This window comes from Eurosta solidaginis, chromosome 2 (assembly GCF_040869045.1).
Source record: "Eurosta solidaginis isolate ZX-2024a chromosome 2, ASM4086904v1, whole genome shotgun sequence".
In the NCBI taxonomy this organism is placed as follows: domain Eukaryota; kingdom Metazoa; phylum Arthropoda; class Insecta; order Diptera; family Tephritidae; genus Eurosta; species Eurosta solidaginis.
Window position 1 is genome coordinate 25,410,428 of NC_090320.1, and position 16,747 is coordinate 25,427,174.

At 37.8% G+C, this 16,747-nt stretch overlaps 1 protein-coding gene across 11 annotated transcripts in view; it reads left to right on the forward strand.

Annotated features, from left to right (window-relative positions):
* Positions 1–566: 566 nt before the first annotated feature.
* Hnf4 (Hepatocyte nuclear factor 4) overlaps positions 567–16,747 on the forward strand; it is a 112,990-nt gene continuing 96,809 nt past the window's right edge. For 3 of the 11 annotated variants that reach the window (XM_067764677.1, XM_067764678.1, XM_067764683.1), the window contains exon 1: positions 6,745–7,060. The gene's annotated coding sequence lies outside the window, so the exon portion shown is untranslated. Of the gene's footprint in view, positions 754–3,664; positions 4,354–6,744; positions 7,061–7,200; positions 7,679–9,762; positions 10,299–16,747 lie in introns of those variants that run through there. The other 8 variants (XM_067764674.1, XM_067764676.1, XM_067764675.1 and 5 more) reach the window with 6 other exon arrangements.

Sequence of the window (16,747 nt, forward strand, 5' to 3'; positions counted from 1 at the left end):
ATCTATTCGCCTAAAACTATATAACATGTGGGCTGTAAATATCACATAGAGCCCAATAACTGTATATCAAACAAGTATGAGCCCCAAATGTCTGTGTATTCGGATGTGTAGTTCACGATGTGACTGCCAAACCACTATAGCTGTCACTGTCTAACAAAGGCTACCCCAACAGAAAGACATTTTATTTCTATCTACCATACCTACATATTCCTGTGGAGATCTGAAAAGCAGCACATACACACACAGATATAGCAACAAATCGCCACGCTACCAAAGCAAATATATATCCACAGTAAGTGGGTGGTAAACAAGCTAAACATATTGGATACTCGAAATGGGCTCAATTTCTCAGTGAGTACGTGGATTTTAATATTTTCATACACGTATGATCTTGAGTTTGGTTTAAATTGTGTATGGGAATAACTGGATTGAAACCAAGTTAACCTAACACAAACCAACCTAGAGCTTACTCTCAGCTCAAGTTTTGCTCGAGCAGATTGAAAAAGACAAACCAACTTGATAATATTGAGGTTAGTGCGAGCAATAGCTTCAGAGTCAACATCAGTTTATATATTCTTGCTGATTCAAGTAGTGCTGAGTATTTTGTTGTTCATGTCCAAATATCAAACAGATAATAAGTCTTTTCGGTAGACGCATGCGATCGTCTAGTCGTTATTCGTTATTATTGTTCATCGGTATCGTGTTCAAAGCCGTCGCTGTTTGTTTGGATTTTTTGTTGTAGTCGCCAATGTGGTCAGTGTTCTTGTTTTTGGGTTATTTTTTATACCCAATAGCACTATCTTATTTAATGGTTTGTAACGGTAAAAGAGGAATTGAGATGGATATAGCCTTTGGTATATCAAACAATGTACTCAACACCAAGAAGATAATCTTTTGAGCCATGTTTAGTTTATCAAAAAAACCTCGAAGAATTTTGAATGGCGAGGACAGTGTTCCCCTATCTCTGGTTAACAGTTAACAGTATTTTATCTGACAGGGGCACTAAGCTATTTCTAAGGTTAATGTATGCTTCAAATATGATTCATAAACATGTATTTTCAAAATATTTCGATCGCAGTTGTTTTATTTTAAATTATTCGAGACTTATGAATTATAACTCGGTTCACAGTCCGATAACGCCTCATTTAAGAATATTTTTGAAGACACGCAGTCGCCCCTCGGCAGTGTATGGCAAGCGCTCCGGGTGTATTTCTGCCATGAAAAGCTCTCAGTGAAAACTCATCTGCCTTGCAGATGCCGTTCGGAGGCAGCATAAAAAATGTAGGTTCCGTCCGGCCAATTTGTAGGGAAAATCAAGAAGAGCACGACGCAAATTGGAAGAGAAGCTCGGCCTTAGATATCTTCGGAGGTTATCGCGCCTTACATATATATATGTATAACTAAAAATATCGGGTACCTAATAAAGTCGAAAGAAAAAGACTCCAAGGTTTTGGCGAATCTTATCGATATTTATGGTTCTTTGCCAGATATAGATAACGTGCGTTCCAGTAACAAGTACCGTTAAGGTACAAGCCTGACCACCTTGTAACGATTTAATATGACCGCATTGAACCTTCAAGGCCATCTCGCCCCATAGCCCAGTTATATGAAGGACTAGGGGTCACCAGGGCCTCGCCTGCTGAAGAAACTGGATTCGCCACGGGTAAATAAGTTTTACAATTGAGTTGGAGAAGCTATAAATTGCGCTGCAATACCTTGAAAGGATTGCGCTACAAAACCCCTTTCATCGTTTGGGTATTTTAGTCGCCGCTTAGGGTATATTTTATTTCCGCTGGGGAAGTTTAAAACATCGAAATCAGTTTCAGAAAATAAAAGACCTTGCTAGTGCCGGTACCCTGTCTGCATCTGATGTAATGCAAACCTTTTTGCAGTTTTGGAAGAAATTAGTAGGGTTTGCAGCACAATAAGCATGTCCTAGACCAGGAAGTTTTCAACATGTCCTAGACAAGGAAGCTTTGAAATGTATATTTTGTAAAACATTTTTCGCTTTCTTAAAAGACCTGACATGGCAGCTCTTAAGTCAAACTTTTTCAAGGCAACAAAACTAATGTGTCCTGTATAATCCTACGATGCTTCACAGTTTGTTTGTTAGGCGAATATTTCAGAATAGCGGATTCAACGTAGTAGCACAGCAATATCATAAGCTAACTCTCGCCTTATTGGATCAACAACTAACTATTTTAATTGGCGCCCGAGCAGGGACATATTCTTTTATACAATTTTGCAAAAAAAAATATATGATATATTCTTAATTTGATGATCCATCGGTTACCTGACAACATATTCGAACTAACCGTTCGCTTGCCAAAGAATAGAAGTTCAAAGAAGTTGAGTAGATGTCGTTCTAAGTCTGTCAAAGAAGTTCGGTTATTTTTATTATATTAGAAATTTCAAAAAGTTGTGGAAGTAGAAGTATTTTATTTTGAAATAGGTTTTTTCACTTTAATTGGCACCCGAGCAAGATCACACATTAGTAATTTAATAAACCAAATTACGAAATATTCTTGTTTTCTTATTCACTTGGCTGGTGTACAATATAATTAAGTCATACTGACTGTTTTAATGTTATAGAACATGAGCTGACAAATGCTGCGTAAATAAAGGTGACGACTATCATGAATCAACATTAAGTTATAAGGTGAAAAGTTATCCTCGCATTTTTTTACATATGTACATGGGGGCAACCCGCAACAACCTATTGATCAATAGAGATCAAAAAACTATTGAAAAGTCTGCGAATTTACGGCAACGCCAGGAGAACTACACATTGTGTGATAACTAGATTTAAACTTAAAATTAAAAAGCGGATTTCTGATAATATGAAAACAAAAATCTTTGGTTCATTTGCTCGATTTTGACAAAAAAAAAAACGGTTGGCGAGATGAGGAGCGTTGGATTATTAATTCAAAAATATAAACCAAATGCGAACTTATTCTTTAATTAAACTCCCTTTACTAATGGTGTGGTTATGGACTAAAAAATAATTGTTGGAATTTAAATGTTTGGATTTAAAGTATAAGTCTGAATTTAACTGCATTTTTTGGGTGATAAAAATTAAATTCGGAATATGGCTGTTATTTTTAGAGTGCAAATGTAACACTTTGAAATTAGTTGTTTTTCTTGGATCTAAAAATATTACCTGGCAGCTTATATGTTATTTTTGAATTTTCCCTCTTATTTTTTTGATTAAAAAAAAAGTCGGAATTTAACTGTTATTTTTTAACTTAAATAATTAAAGTTAAATAAATTAAATTGTTATTGTTGAATTTAAACAATAAAAGCCTAGGCTTAAGCGTTACGTATGAACTTTTAAAAGAGAAACAATAAAACAAGACGCGATCCAGGCATCACAAGTGAATTCTACTAATGCCCAAAAGTCGCTACTGGGTATGTAATGCTGTATTCCATGCGAACTTAATACAGTCGACTGGTTTTTCTTTGATCAATTGTTTTTGTTTGCGTTTATTAGTTACAATTTTCTTTTGTTTCGGTATTTATTAATCGTGATTATTGCTTACTTGTTGTTATTGTTTTTAGTATTTTTGTGAATGTGTTTTTTTTTTCAATTATTGCTGTTGTTGTGGAATGAAATGGCAATTCAACTTTTATCAACGATTAAATTCTATTCAAATGTAGTCGCGAGTATGCTGTGCCACCGCTAGCTGTGTCTTTGCCTTTATCGGTGCTATTGTTGTTTTTTTTTGTGTTCATACATACATATATTTATTATCAATTTGTTTTTCGCCATTAGTGGTTAAAAACATGAAAACAAATATTTGAAATTATTTTATTTATCAGTCAAACGAGATTTTGGTGCGCGCAGTGATAAAATATTTTAAATTAATGTTTTATAAGAAGCAAAGTGATTAGCCAGCCACAAGTGAGTGCGAGTACATCTCTTCACACATACGAGTGCTCACTATGAATCAATGGGTAGTGTAGTGTTAGTGAGTCGTTAAAATCCGTTTAGTGAGTGACTCTGTTTTATTAGCTCTGTAATATCTAAATGAGCGAACACTTAATTTGAGTAGGCAAACAAAAACATGCAGCGAGACGAAAAATAAGATTAAAAAAATACGAAAAAACCCAAGATTTGGTAAAAGAAATTTAGTAGGAAGTAATACATAAGATACAGAAACAGCTGAAATACATTTTCAAAAATGTCAATAAGTCTAAATAAAGACCAAGAGCATAAGAAATAAGAATGACTGCGAGGTCTACCACGAGTGTGTATTGTTTAAAGTGACTAGCAAAAAATGTGTAAAAAATTACACCGATCAACAAATTTAGAAAAAAATGTATTCTAGCGCATTGTACCTACGGGTTAATAAGGTAAGCCTAGTATCAAATAACAAACTAAAGGCTCGAGCACATTTCACTTTTACGTTGTTTTTGCGCTGGCGTCACTTTGAAATAACGCATGTTGAAAGTAAGGCGAATCTAAACAAGGTGATGGCAAAGCGAAATCGACCCAATTCGCCGTGCAGAATAATGTCAAATTAAATGAAAATTTGCATTGATTACGATTAACTGATATCTTGCTTTACCAATGCGTCTTCTTGATAATTTACAAGCAAAAAAAATTATCAAGAAGACGAAATCAGTTGATGGGATAACACCATCTGGTACTGAATTCCCCTTGATTAAAAGTTTGAATGCCATAATTAACGCAAAAGAATAACTCAAATTTAAATTTTGTGTCAAATATTTTTTAAACGCATATAAAATCTTTGTGATTTGAATGTAAGGGAGACGAAAGCCGCAACATGTGTATTTCAAGAATTTTCAAAAATTTCAAAAACTTATCATGGCTCAACTATATGGTTGGCTCATCTCTACAGCAACAACATATCTTTAATCAGATTGTCAAAATCTGCGTGTTGGTGTTAGACGAATGAAATGGAGAGAACACATAAATCTTTGCAATTCTTGTGAGTTGTGGGAAAATAATGCGCTCAATTAGATGGATTTACTAAAAAAATAACTTAAAGTGATGTGAAACTATTTTTGATAAAAAAATTACCATCATGGCATTAAATAATTGCCAATGTGTGGGTTACATTTTACGTTTGCCATCTCCTTGTGACAATCCCTATGCCAGTGATATGAAAAAATAAAATCAGCTGATGAGATGAGCCAACCAATATAATTGAACCATGGAACTTATTTACGTCGCCAGCAAAACGTAAGTTTTTTTTTTATTAGTTTTGCCTTATTTTGACGTTGCTGTTGCGCTCTCAGTAGGTTGGAACACAGCAATGAGGCCGTGTGTGTTCAAAAGTCGAATGTTGTTGGGCCTTAACGGTCTCTAATTCAGTATTCCTTTTCTTGTCTCACCCCCTTCCTTTCTCTCTCTCTCTCTCCCAAACTCCAGTTCACACTCCTATGCACTACCTCTCCCGATATCATTTCCACCACCTCCCTCATATAGAGTATCACTATACCGAATATTGGATATCTACAGCAGGGAGGATTACAAGTATTTTATTTTATTATATAGCAAATTTGTATATTTTCTAAAAAAAAGGGGCGTGGCATTGCTTACATGTTTTCCTGTCTTTTAAACCGGTGCAGATCCTGACGACCTTGCAACTGGCGTACACTTTTACACATTTTTATATAGCGAGGGAGATGAGGATTCTGGAACTTTTTTTTTTCCTGAGCCAAAATCTTATCGAAAAATCGATTGCGCGATATCGGTTAATAAATCGACCCAGTCTAATATGCATACCGTCACCCTTCTAACGCATTAATGTTTGGTGGCCGACACTCGAAAGAAACAGCACAGTCAGCATGCTGATTAGAGCGCAGCAGTCAGCCGCAGCCCCCCTTAGAGATAACTCTTTTTCGTCCTTTTCTACAGCAGCCTTAGACGTTGCATTTTCATCTGCTACTTCAAAGTCCTCAGTAGTTTTCTTTGTTAGCTTAGCAAAGGCATCCACAAAGGTGCGTTTTCAGTTTATTGGGTAACAGATTGACTAGGATGAAAAGGGAGTAACAGTAGTAGTTGTAGGAGTAGGGGTGGCTGTGGGAGTTGGAGTGTGATGTGGAATGGAATCGGTTTGGGAGTAGATTTGGGATCGAAGTGGAAGTGGGAGTAGGAACGGAATAAATGAAATAAGAGATGGACAAGAGTCAGGAAAAATGGAAGACAATGTATAAGAAAATGGATATACATATACTCGTTAATTTGATTTATGAGGACCACCCTATGCTGCTTTGGCCATGAGAAAAAGAAATCAATAAGACGTCTCCTCCGCAAAAGATCAAGTTCTGAGTGGTGCCAAACTTGACTTTCCTGCACCAAAATCACAGTTAACCAGTGTTACTTAAATGTGCATATTCAATGCAGAGAAAGAGTCACTCTTACAAGGGCACACATGCATTACACTTGTCTTGTTCTTCTGCATGAAGTGCATTGCAAGTAGAAAAAATAGATTTAAATTTTTTTTTTTTTGTACCTTTTTAATATTTATGCGCGCATACTAAATATTCACAAAATACGATTGACGTTGCAAATCTATGCCGTCGACGTTGTCGTTCCTGTTGCTGCTGCTGCTGCGATGTTGATTCCCATTATCGCTTAGCGCTTGATGTCTGGCGTGCTGTTTGTCAACACTACGGGTGTTGGTTCTTGTGCCTGCATAGGGGTGAGGGGGTGATAGGGTGACAATGCCTTTTACTCTGCTGTCACTACTGGCTATCGCTTTCGTCGCCGTTGACTTATTCATTAGTTGTTGCGCTTACGTATCTCTAGAAGGTACAGCAAAGAAATTGCTTTGCCGCATTCGTACCTATTTATTTTGATTTATTTTTATAATTTTCATTTTATTACGAAATAAAATTAATATTTTATTTAGTACAATAATTGTGTGCAATTGCCGTGAAAAAGTATGTACAATAAAAAAGAAAATTAATTAAAGCAAATCAGTGCAAATCATCAAATCAAAGTGATTCAGTGTTTTTTGAGCTTAAAGAAAAGAGGCAGAATTGCATTGCGCTGTAGTTTCGGCTTACGTTGTCGTGATTGGGTAAATAAGTAAGTGAGACTCCCGTGCAGGTGGTGCACAGTGGTGTATTTCGGTGTGATACTCTAAACCTAGTTAAGTTGACTTCATACAGAGTATTACTTTTGAGTACTAATATATATCAAAGTTTTTATTTTACAATTAATAATAGGTTTCAAAAGAGAAGTCTTAAATCTACTATCATACCCGCTTTGTTATATGGCGCCCGAGCATGCACGCTGATAACAATATATTAGCTGGCCACAAGGTACAGCGTAAAGTTTTCTACAATATACATAATGGACCTTTCCCATAAGCTAATCGCCAGCAAAATCAGGGTACTACAGGATTCATTGGAAATAAACATGAAAAATATGACTTCGCTCCTTTGGTGTCTTCAACTGGCATGCGTTATCGTAAAGGAAAGAGTCTTACGCATGGTTGCAAGACGCCGAATTCTTCTAGACGATTAAGAAACTCCATCTTGAAGAATACCAAACTTAAAGGTCGACACGTCGGTATAAAGTAAAAAAGGGATGACTGCAAACTCGCACGCAAACATGTGAAGGATTTAAAATATGGCCGGCACTCCTTTTCTCAGTGGACCGAGAGACCTCAGTTAAAATTATTTATAGCCAGGAAGAGCCCAGGTATTTAAGGGGTTATGTAGCGGAATCCTTTCAAGGGTTATTATAGGGAATATTATAGCTTCTCCAACCAAATTGTCATATCAGTGGCGTATCCTGTTTCTTTAGCAGTTTATACTCTGCCGACCACAATTTCATTATGCAACTAGGGAGTGGAATACGGGATGGCCTAGAAGGTTCAATGTGATCATATTAAATCGTTCTTGAGATGGTCTGACTTGCACTTCAATACTGCTTGTTACCGAAACATGCCGGATATATATTCGGCAAGGAACATCGAGAACACTCCCCAAAACCTTAGGCGAGTTTCTCTATCGCTACAACGGCAACAGGAAGAGCCCAAGTCAGCCTAGACAATCTTCAATGCTTTTTTTTTTTTTGAATAATACAGGCTCAAAATAACTAGTTAGATCTATTGCTGCACATGTACAACACGTATATTTCCTTTCCAAAAAAAAAAGAGTAAAGACCCATAAATGGCACCTTCGGGCGCTCGCTTTTTACCGGACCAATTAGAGAGTAGGAGAGCGTTGTTTATGAACGTCACAGCAGAAAGCCTTACAAGGAAGAAGAGCTCAAATCAGTCACAAAGCCTCCCCAGACGCAGTAAGCTAACTAAACATAAGAGCCGTGAGCTATTGCTGTACATGTACGTAATATGTAAAGGCTTGAAAGCAAGTATCTTCCCTGTCAGAAGTAAACACATTCTCTTTTCCAAAAAAAAGTAAAACGAGGCCGCGATTTGTAGCTGATGGCGTTCAGTTTTTCACCAACCAATTTAATAAACGAGCAGGTGAATCACGAAGACCACAAAAAAGCAGCACAAAAGGAAGCAGCAGAACACATGTTGTAACTTCAAAGGAAGTATATGTTTCAATCGTTAACCCAGCACTGGCAGCAGAAAGAAGTGTAGGCTCTTATAATTGGACTTAAGCTATGACTCTGTCACCTGCTCACAATCTCACGAACGGTTCTATCTAATGAGAGGAATAACAAGATACTCACTCTCTTTCGCCTCTTTCAACAACAACAAAACTTTACACTTTAGCTATAGAGGAAAAAAGGAAAAAAGATGCTCAAAGATCGCCTAAATACGACCCATAGTCCTACTGCCAACACTCGCCACAACGTCATGTCTACAGAATGGTAAAAAAAAAGGTACCCAGCTTCGTGTCTGGCGTTCTTCGTTTGTATATTCCAGACGGCACTTCTCTTGTCACTTTCTTATACCAAGACTTCGCGCGAAGTAGTGAAGGGTGAGGCTAGATAAGGATCCAATCACTTACGGGTTGCCGCTGAAAAGTATTGACTTATGCGTTGTCATTCTTTCGCCCTTAATGGAAAGGCGGGGATCAAGGAAATGTGTTACTCGAATCTTACTCGTTTACTTAGAGTAGAAATGAATTGGTATCACAAGATCTCAATAACAAGATCTAAAGAAAAATGGGCTGGAAAATGTTTTGAAGAAATAATTCTTGACTTGCTATCATGGATAAACAGTGCCAAAGCGAGGTCGGAAAGGAAAGGTGAGAATATTTGAGACACGATTATAAAACAGTATGAACAGGCCCTTTAATTAATAAGGGACAGTAATTGGGCCGAAGTAGCAATAGAGCAACGAGCTTCGGCACCTTAAATGACTCTAAGCGCGGTGGAGAGTGCGGAAAAATCGGTGACCTTGGGAGCTTAGTTGATAATGGGTAGAAAAAAATCTACCTTCCGATTGTATACCCATAGCTCTGAATGTTCCAATGATATTTTTCCCATTGCAGAAGAAAGAGCACATTGTTTAGGAATTGGAGTCCCAAGAATTTAATGACTAGTGAGATTGCACCTGAAAAGCAATATGTACCGCGAACTCTTTGCATGGCTAGCCAGCACAACCTACCTACCCTAAAGCAAATACCCAAAAACTGTTTGGCACACAATTAATTATCTTTTAAGAACTTTATAAAACGGTGCCAAAAGTTGTCAACGAATTGGGAAAGAAGAAACAAACAAAAGCTATTAAAATTAAAAAAGCAAAATTACTGAAATCTTTTTACTTTCTTTTTCTTTTGCTTTTCTCTCTTTTCAATTCATATAAGAATACATGTGAGGTGCTTGAAATAGAGCTGCCAAGAACCGAGGAACCGGTTTTTTTTAATAAAAGCCGATTTGAGGCCAAACATTTAGTCTGAGAAGCGAAACTCTGTTCCAGAGCAACCGAAAAACATAGATGGGAAGGGTTGAGGGAAGGTCGGATCCTGTCAAATACGCCGATTTGCTGTCTTATAAGGCCTGGGAAATGGAATTAGAAGCTCATAAAATAAGTTCCGAAACATCCCGAAAGCACTTTTCAAGGAATCAAAAACCCAAAACTCGGTTTTAACAAGTCAACAATTTATAAAGAGCAATTCATTGATTATAGAAAAGTTTGGCCTAAACGCTTATAAACCACTCCAGAATTGCCTGAAACTAAGTAGCTGAGCCATAAAAGTCAAAGAGTGTGGATGTTGGAAGTGGGACGCAGGTTGGTGAAAATGGAATTCCCAACAGCCTTGACGCAGTCCTTATATCAAGCAAACGCATGCAGATATTTTCTAAAGAACTTGGAGGAATCATAAACAAAAGATTCGTAAAGGTCAGTAAATACAAGCTTCAAATTAAATTTAGCTAAGCGTCGATGAAAGAATAACAGCAATGTAAGGTTGGTTCCAGGAATAAAGTCCAGAGACACTCCAAAAGCCTTAGTGCATTTGACAGCAAGTTTGAAAACCCGAGTTAAAATGAAAGCTAGTTTTACAGACCACACAGCCCGATTTCAGTTTAACTGGAAGAACATTTTAGTGAGCCTACTTCAATTGAATGTGGAATCGAGATACTCTATTTGATTTGAAAACGGATAAAGGAAACACAATCCCAAGTTAAAGCGGATTTGAAGGGCCCGGGTTCAGTTGGATACAGATTGAAAACGGCCGGGTTTATTTGAAACTGGATTTGAAAGACCCGAGTCGATTGGAACAGGATTTGAGATACTCGGTTTAATTTTAAGCCTGATTTTATAGACCCAGTCCAGTTTGGAATCGGCTAAGAGAGGCTTAGATCACTTCGGCACTGTATTCGAAAGACCGCGCCAGTATGAAAACGGATTTGAAAAACTTGAGTCAAATTAAAGAGGATTTGAGATACGTACTCGCATTAGTTTAAGATGGGATATCAGAGTAACGGGTCCGTTTGAGCCGGTTTTGAGAGAACATGCCGATTTGAAACATCTACTTTGGAAACGCATTTCGAACCGAATTTGAAGTGCTTGAGCCCATTTAAACCCAAATTTGGGTACAACCGAAGATAATGGACTCTGGAAGATTTGAGAACAAGCTTGGGAAGCCCAGGTGAGATCGGATTTGGGCAAACCGACTACATAGAGCCGAGTCGTTTCGGATCTGTATTTGAAGTACGCTTGGGCATTTAAACCAGAATTTGGGTCCAATTTGAAACGAACTAAAATGACTCGGGTAGATTTGAGCCCGGACATGGGAAAACCGAGTTCAAGTGAGACGGAGTTTAGGAGACCCCCTCCATCTGGTGTCATGTATGAAAGAGCCAACAGCGTTTAAACCGTATTTAAGACATCGATCCATTTCAAAAACAAATAAATATAGGTTCGTTTGAAACCAGATTCCAAAGACTCGGCTACATTTTGAATCAGAATTGGGGCATCTGGGTTTATTCGGAAGGGAAATTGGGAGAACCAGGTCTTTTCCGAACCGCTACCGAATTCATTTAGAACCGGTTTCAAAAATACTCAGAACTGCACATCACTAGCTTACATACATACAAACTCATGCACGTAAATATATTCAAACATATATTCAACTAATTCGCAAACATGCCCCCACAGTTAAATATTTTTTTTCCGCTACGTAACATAAAACAACAAAAACAACATACAGATATAATATACATATACATATATACGCACCATGCACACACGAGGCTTCACTCATTTGCCCACATATGCACGTCCTCAAGTCATCGACTTAATAAAAATAGTATGTAAATAACAGCGTTGACTGCGTTAATTGTTGTTATTGGTTTTGTCATGATAAATGCATACATACATATATGCATTCATATATTCATACACACATGCATACATATCTACTGGCTTGTTTTGTGGAACGTATTTATCTAAGCGCATGTGTCACTTGTTTGTATGGGCGCTACCACCGATCATGCTAATAGCAGCACAGTGGGTCGAAATCATATCAAACGCATACAAAAAAATTTTACTTCATTTCTATACGATACCAAGCCAACAAAAACCATCACATTTAAATACTATTTCATTACTGACATTCTGGCAGGTGAACTGAAGCTAAATATACATTTTATATTACTCTGTCTGGTTGAAGCTCATAAAGCTCTTCATTTAATTTTGGCATACTATTCACCAAAATTTGTTAAGAGGGCACCAAAAAGGTTCTTTGAATACCTGTTTTTTATGGCCTGAATCACAGCCATTGCCTTACTTATACATGTGTGTACCTCCTCCGATGGGGCCATCTTGTTATCTACAGACCAAGGCATTTATATCCTCCTAGCGTACCTGGCACCGTGCTTTGAGCCAGGACACAACAAAGACCTCTAGGCAGCGGTCTTCGTTTTCAAGTCGAATTCATTTTCTAACTTAGACTTTCCAGTCGTAGTTATTATCACAGACGAGTCGGCGTTTGGACCTCGGAAATATGCACATCAAGAACACTGAACTATGTCATCTGAAGTTGATCAAACACGATTTAGGTCCATATTGTTTAGTGTGGAACTTCCTGATCGTTTATGGATGTTTTTATGCTCTAACCTAGTACTACAGACGGCGATAGTTTGGTAGGTGGGCCTCGTGCCATCGCCGTAAACATCCTTGTCGTCTACAGACAACAAGGCGGTACAGTCTGTTTTCCATTAAAAGTTCAGCACCACGGTGATCTTATTGCTTTACAAGTTTACTGAAGACCCTGAGCTCAAGTCCCAGAAAAAGCAGCATCAAACACTTAAAAACTCTTTCTAAGAAGGGTCGCTCCTCGGCAGTGGCGTGGCATATACTGGGAATATATTTCTGCCATAAAAAGTTTTCAAAAAAAAATTCATCTGCCTAGCAGATTGTGCTCGTAGTCGGCATATAGGTCTCTTCCCTCTAATTTTTAGAAAAAATTAAAAAGTAGCACGATGTAAATTGTAAGAAAAGTCCGGCATAAATTGGAAGAAAATCCCGGCCGAAATTTTTTCGAAAGTATTTCGAACGTATTTGCTTTTTATTTTAATTGAAAAGTATTCAAAAACAATCTAAATAATTATAGTATTTTCCTCTTGTTGTTGTTGTTGTAGCGATAAGGACACTCCCCAACGGCCTTGGGGAGTGTTATCAAGTTGGTAGTCGTTTGCCGGATGCAGATCCGGTACGTTCCGGTACCAAGCCCGACCATCTCGGGAATGACCACATGCGACCTTCTAGGCCATCCCGACCTTCCACCCCCTAGGCCCATGAGGAGTTCGGGGTCGCCAGAGCCTCGGCTGTTAATGAAACAGGATTCGCCACGGATAGGTGAAGTTGACAATTGGGTTTGGTGAAGCTATGTATTTCGCTGGCAACCTGAAAGGGCTGCGCTACACAAACCCTTGAATCCGGTATTTTAGTCGCCTCTTACGACAGGCATACCTACCGCTGGTATATTCTAACCGCCTAATCCGCTGTGGGCGTATTTTCCTCTTACAATTTCTCACTATATGATTCTTCCTTATCTTTGTAGTTCTACTCTTCTGTCCTTTTTCCACTGTCCCTCGTCATTTCGTTTCTCATCTTCATTATCTCTTTCCCTCTTCCTCGTTCTTTCTCGCTCACTTTTTGTTCTCTTCTCTACTTTTCCCCGTTCGAGTTCTTCTATTTCTACTTTGCGCTCATTCTGTGTATTTTCTTCCCCTATCCCAGCCTTTTTTAATTCCCTTCGTCTTAATCTCCGCCTGCACGCCCGTGTTCTCTCTCTTCCTGTCCCGTTTCCTGTCCCACTCCCAACTATTTCCTTCCTCTCCTTAGGCGTAATCTCACCCTTTTTCTAATCTCCTCCGTATTACACTGTTTCATATTTTCCCTCTTCGGTACTTGCCGTCGCCAATAAGATCCGTAAATCTTCTAAATAACTTTTCTCTCGAACACTCCCAGAGCCGATGTTGTCAGTGTCTATGCTTCTGCACTATAGAGCACTATAGGGGTTCGGTAGCTTATTTTTCTGCCCCTTCTTGCTACTTTGTATTTCCCCTCTGCTCCTTCAAGCTTCCCAGTAGCCTTTTCCCTATTTCTTCTGCTCTCTATTTCTTTTCTTATTTTTTGCCTTTTTCTATCCTCTACATTTTCCACAATTCTTTACCTTGTTCCCCCCTCCCTAAACCTTTGCTTTGCTAGAATAGCCTCTCCATTCCTCTTTTTCCCCCTTTCACTAATTTCTCTCATACATAGCAACAATAATACCTGCCATCATTTACTATAAAAGGTTTTATTCCAATGCCGTCCCTTCAACCCACCCCCTCTCACCATTTCATGTTCCCTCTTCTTCTCCTATTGATCTTCATCTCCTTCTCCCATCGTGCCACTCATCCCAAGAAGCGGTTATTAAATTTGATTGCATTCGGTTGAGGCATTTCGCACTCCACCGCATTAGATTTACATCTGTATGACCAAAGCTCATCATAATTCTACCCGCAGTGCGGGCCAACTTCATAATGTGTACGCATGTGTGTGCGCCTATTAAACGCATTGCTAGATCGGGATACAGTGTGGAACGTAAGCGAATCAGTGAAATCGAAATTAATTTAAAAAGTAATAACAAAGAAATAAACTTTTTATAACTACACATACATACATACATCCATATGTTGCACGTAATGCAATGCGGCAGCATACATACCGCAACATTTACCACACAGCAACAGCTACAATTAAATATTTTTATACTCAGCTGAGCAGAGCTCACAGAGTATATTAATTTTGTTTGCATAACGGCAATTCGTAACGGCATAAACTAATCGAGATAGATAATAGACTTCTATATATCAAAATGATCTGGGCGAAAAAAAAAATTAATTTAGGCATGTCCGTCCGTCCGTCCGTAAAAACGATAACCTGAGTAAATTTTGAGGTATCTTAGTGAAATTTGGTATGTAGGTTCCTGGGCGCTCATCTCAGATCGCTATTTAAAATGAACGAAATCGGACTGCAACCACGCCAAATTTATCGATATCGAAAATTTTGAAAAACAGAAAAAGTGCGATAATTCATTACCAAAGACGAATAAAGCGATGAAACTTGGATCGACGTGGCACCGCCCACTTTTAAAATAAGGTAATTTAAAAGTTTTGCAAGCTGTAATTTGGCAGTTGTTGAAGATATCATGATGAAATTTGGCAGAAGCGTTACTCCTATTACTATTTTTGTGCTAAATAAAAATTAGCAAAATCGGATGAAGAACACGCCCACTTTTTAAAAAAAAAATTTCAAAAGTCAAATTTTAATAAAAATTTTTTATCTTTACAGTATATAAGTAAATTACGCCAACATTCAACTCCAGTAATGATATGGTGCAACAAAATACAAAAATAAAAGAAATTTTCAAAATGGGCGTGGCTCCGCCCTTTTTCATTTAATTCGTCTAGAATACTTTTAATGCCATAAGTCGAACAAAGATTTACAAATCCTTGTGAAATTTGGTAGGGGCATAGATTCTATGACGATAACTGTTTTCTATGAAAATAGGCGAAATCGGTTGAAGCCACGCCCAGTTTTTATACACAGTCGACCGCCTGTCCTTCCGCTTGGCCGTTAACACGATAACTTGCGCAAAAAACGATATATCTTAACTAAACTTAGTTCAGACACTTATCTGAAGTCACTTTGTATTGGTATAAAATATGGCCGAAATCCGACTGTGACCACGCCCACTTTTCCGATATCGAAAATTACGAAAAATTAAAAAAATGCCATAATTCTATACCAAATACGAAAAAAGGGATGAAACATGGTAATTGGATTGGTTTATTGACGCAAAATATAACTTTAGAAAAAACTTTGTAAAATGATTGTGACACCTACCATATTAAGTAGAAGAAAATGAAAAAGTTAAGCAGGGCGAAATCAAAAGCCCTTAGAATCATGACAGGAATACTGTTCGTGGTATTACATATATAAATAAATTAGCGGTACCCAACAGATTACGTTCTGGGTCACCCTGGTCCAGATTTTGGTCGATATCTCGAAAACGCCTTCACATATAAAACTAAGGGCCACTCCCTTTTAAAACCCTCATTAATACCTTTAATTTGATACACATAACATACAAACACATTCTAGAGTCACCCCTAGTCCACCTTTATGGCGATATCTCGAAAAGGCGTCCACCTATAGAACTAAGGCCCACTCCCTTTTAAAATACTCATTAACACCTTTCATTTGATACCCATATCGTACAAACACATTCTGGTCCACTTTTATGGCGATATCCCGAAATGGCGTCCACCCATAGAACTATGGCCCACTCCCTTTTAAAATACTCATTAACACCTTTCATTTGATACCCATATCGTACAATCTCATTCTAGAGTCACCCCTGGTCCACCTTTATGGCGATATCCCGAAATGGCGTCCACCTATAGAACTATGGCCCACTCCCTTTTAAAATACTCTTTAGTACCTTCCATTTGATACCCATGTCATACAAACACATTTCAGGGTTACCCTAGGTTCATTTTCCTAAATGGTGATTCTCCCTTACTTTGTCTCCAAAGCTCTCAGCTGAGTATGTAATGTTCGGTTACACCCGAACTTAGCCTTCCTTACTTGTTTTAAATACGAGTTAAATGAAATCTCGTGCGCCACCAACAACATATTAATTGAAGAGAAAAAATATGCGCATACCCAACATTGAAATATATTGCAGCTATTTTTATGACAAACAGTGCGGTGTGATAAGTGTTTGTATTTATTTTAAATTTTTTTTTATATTTTTCTGTATATTTTTGTTAATTGTAAATTGTATTTGTTTT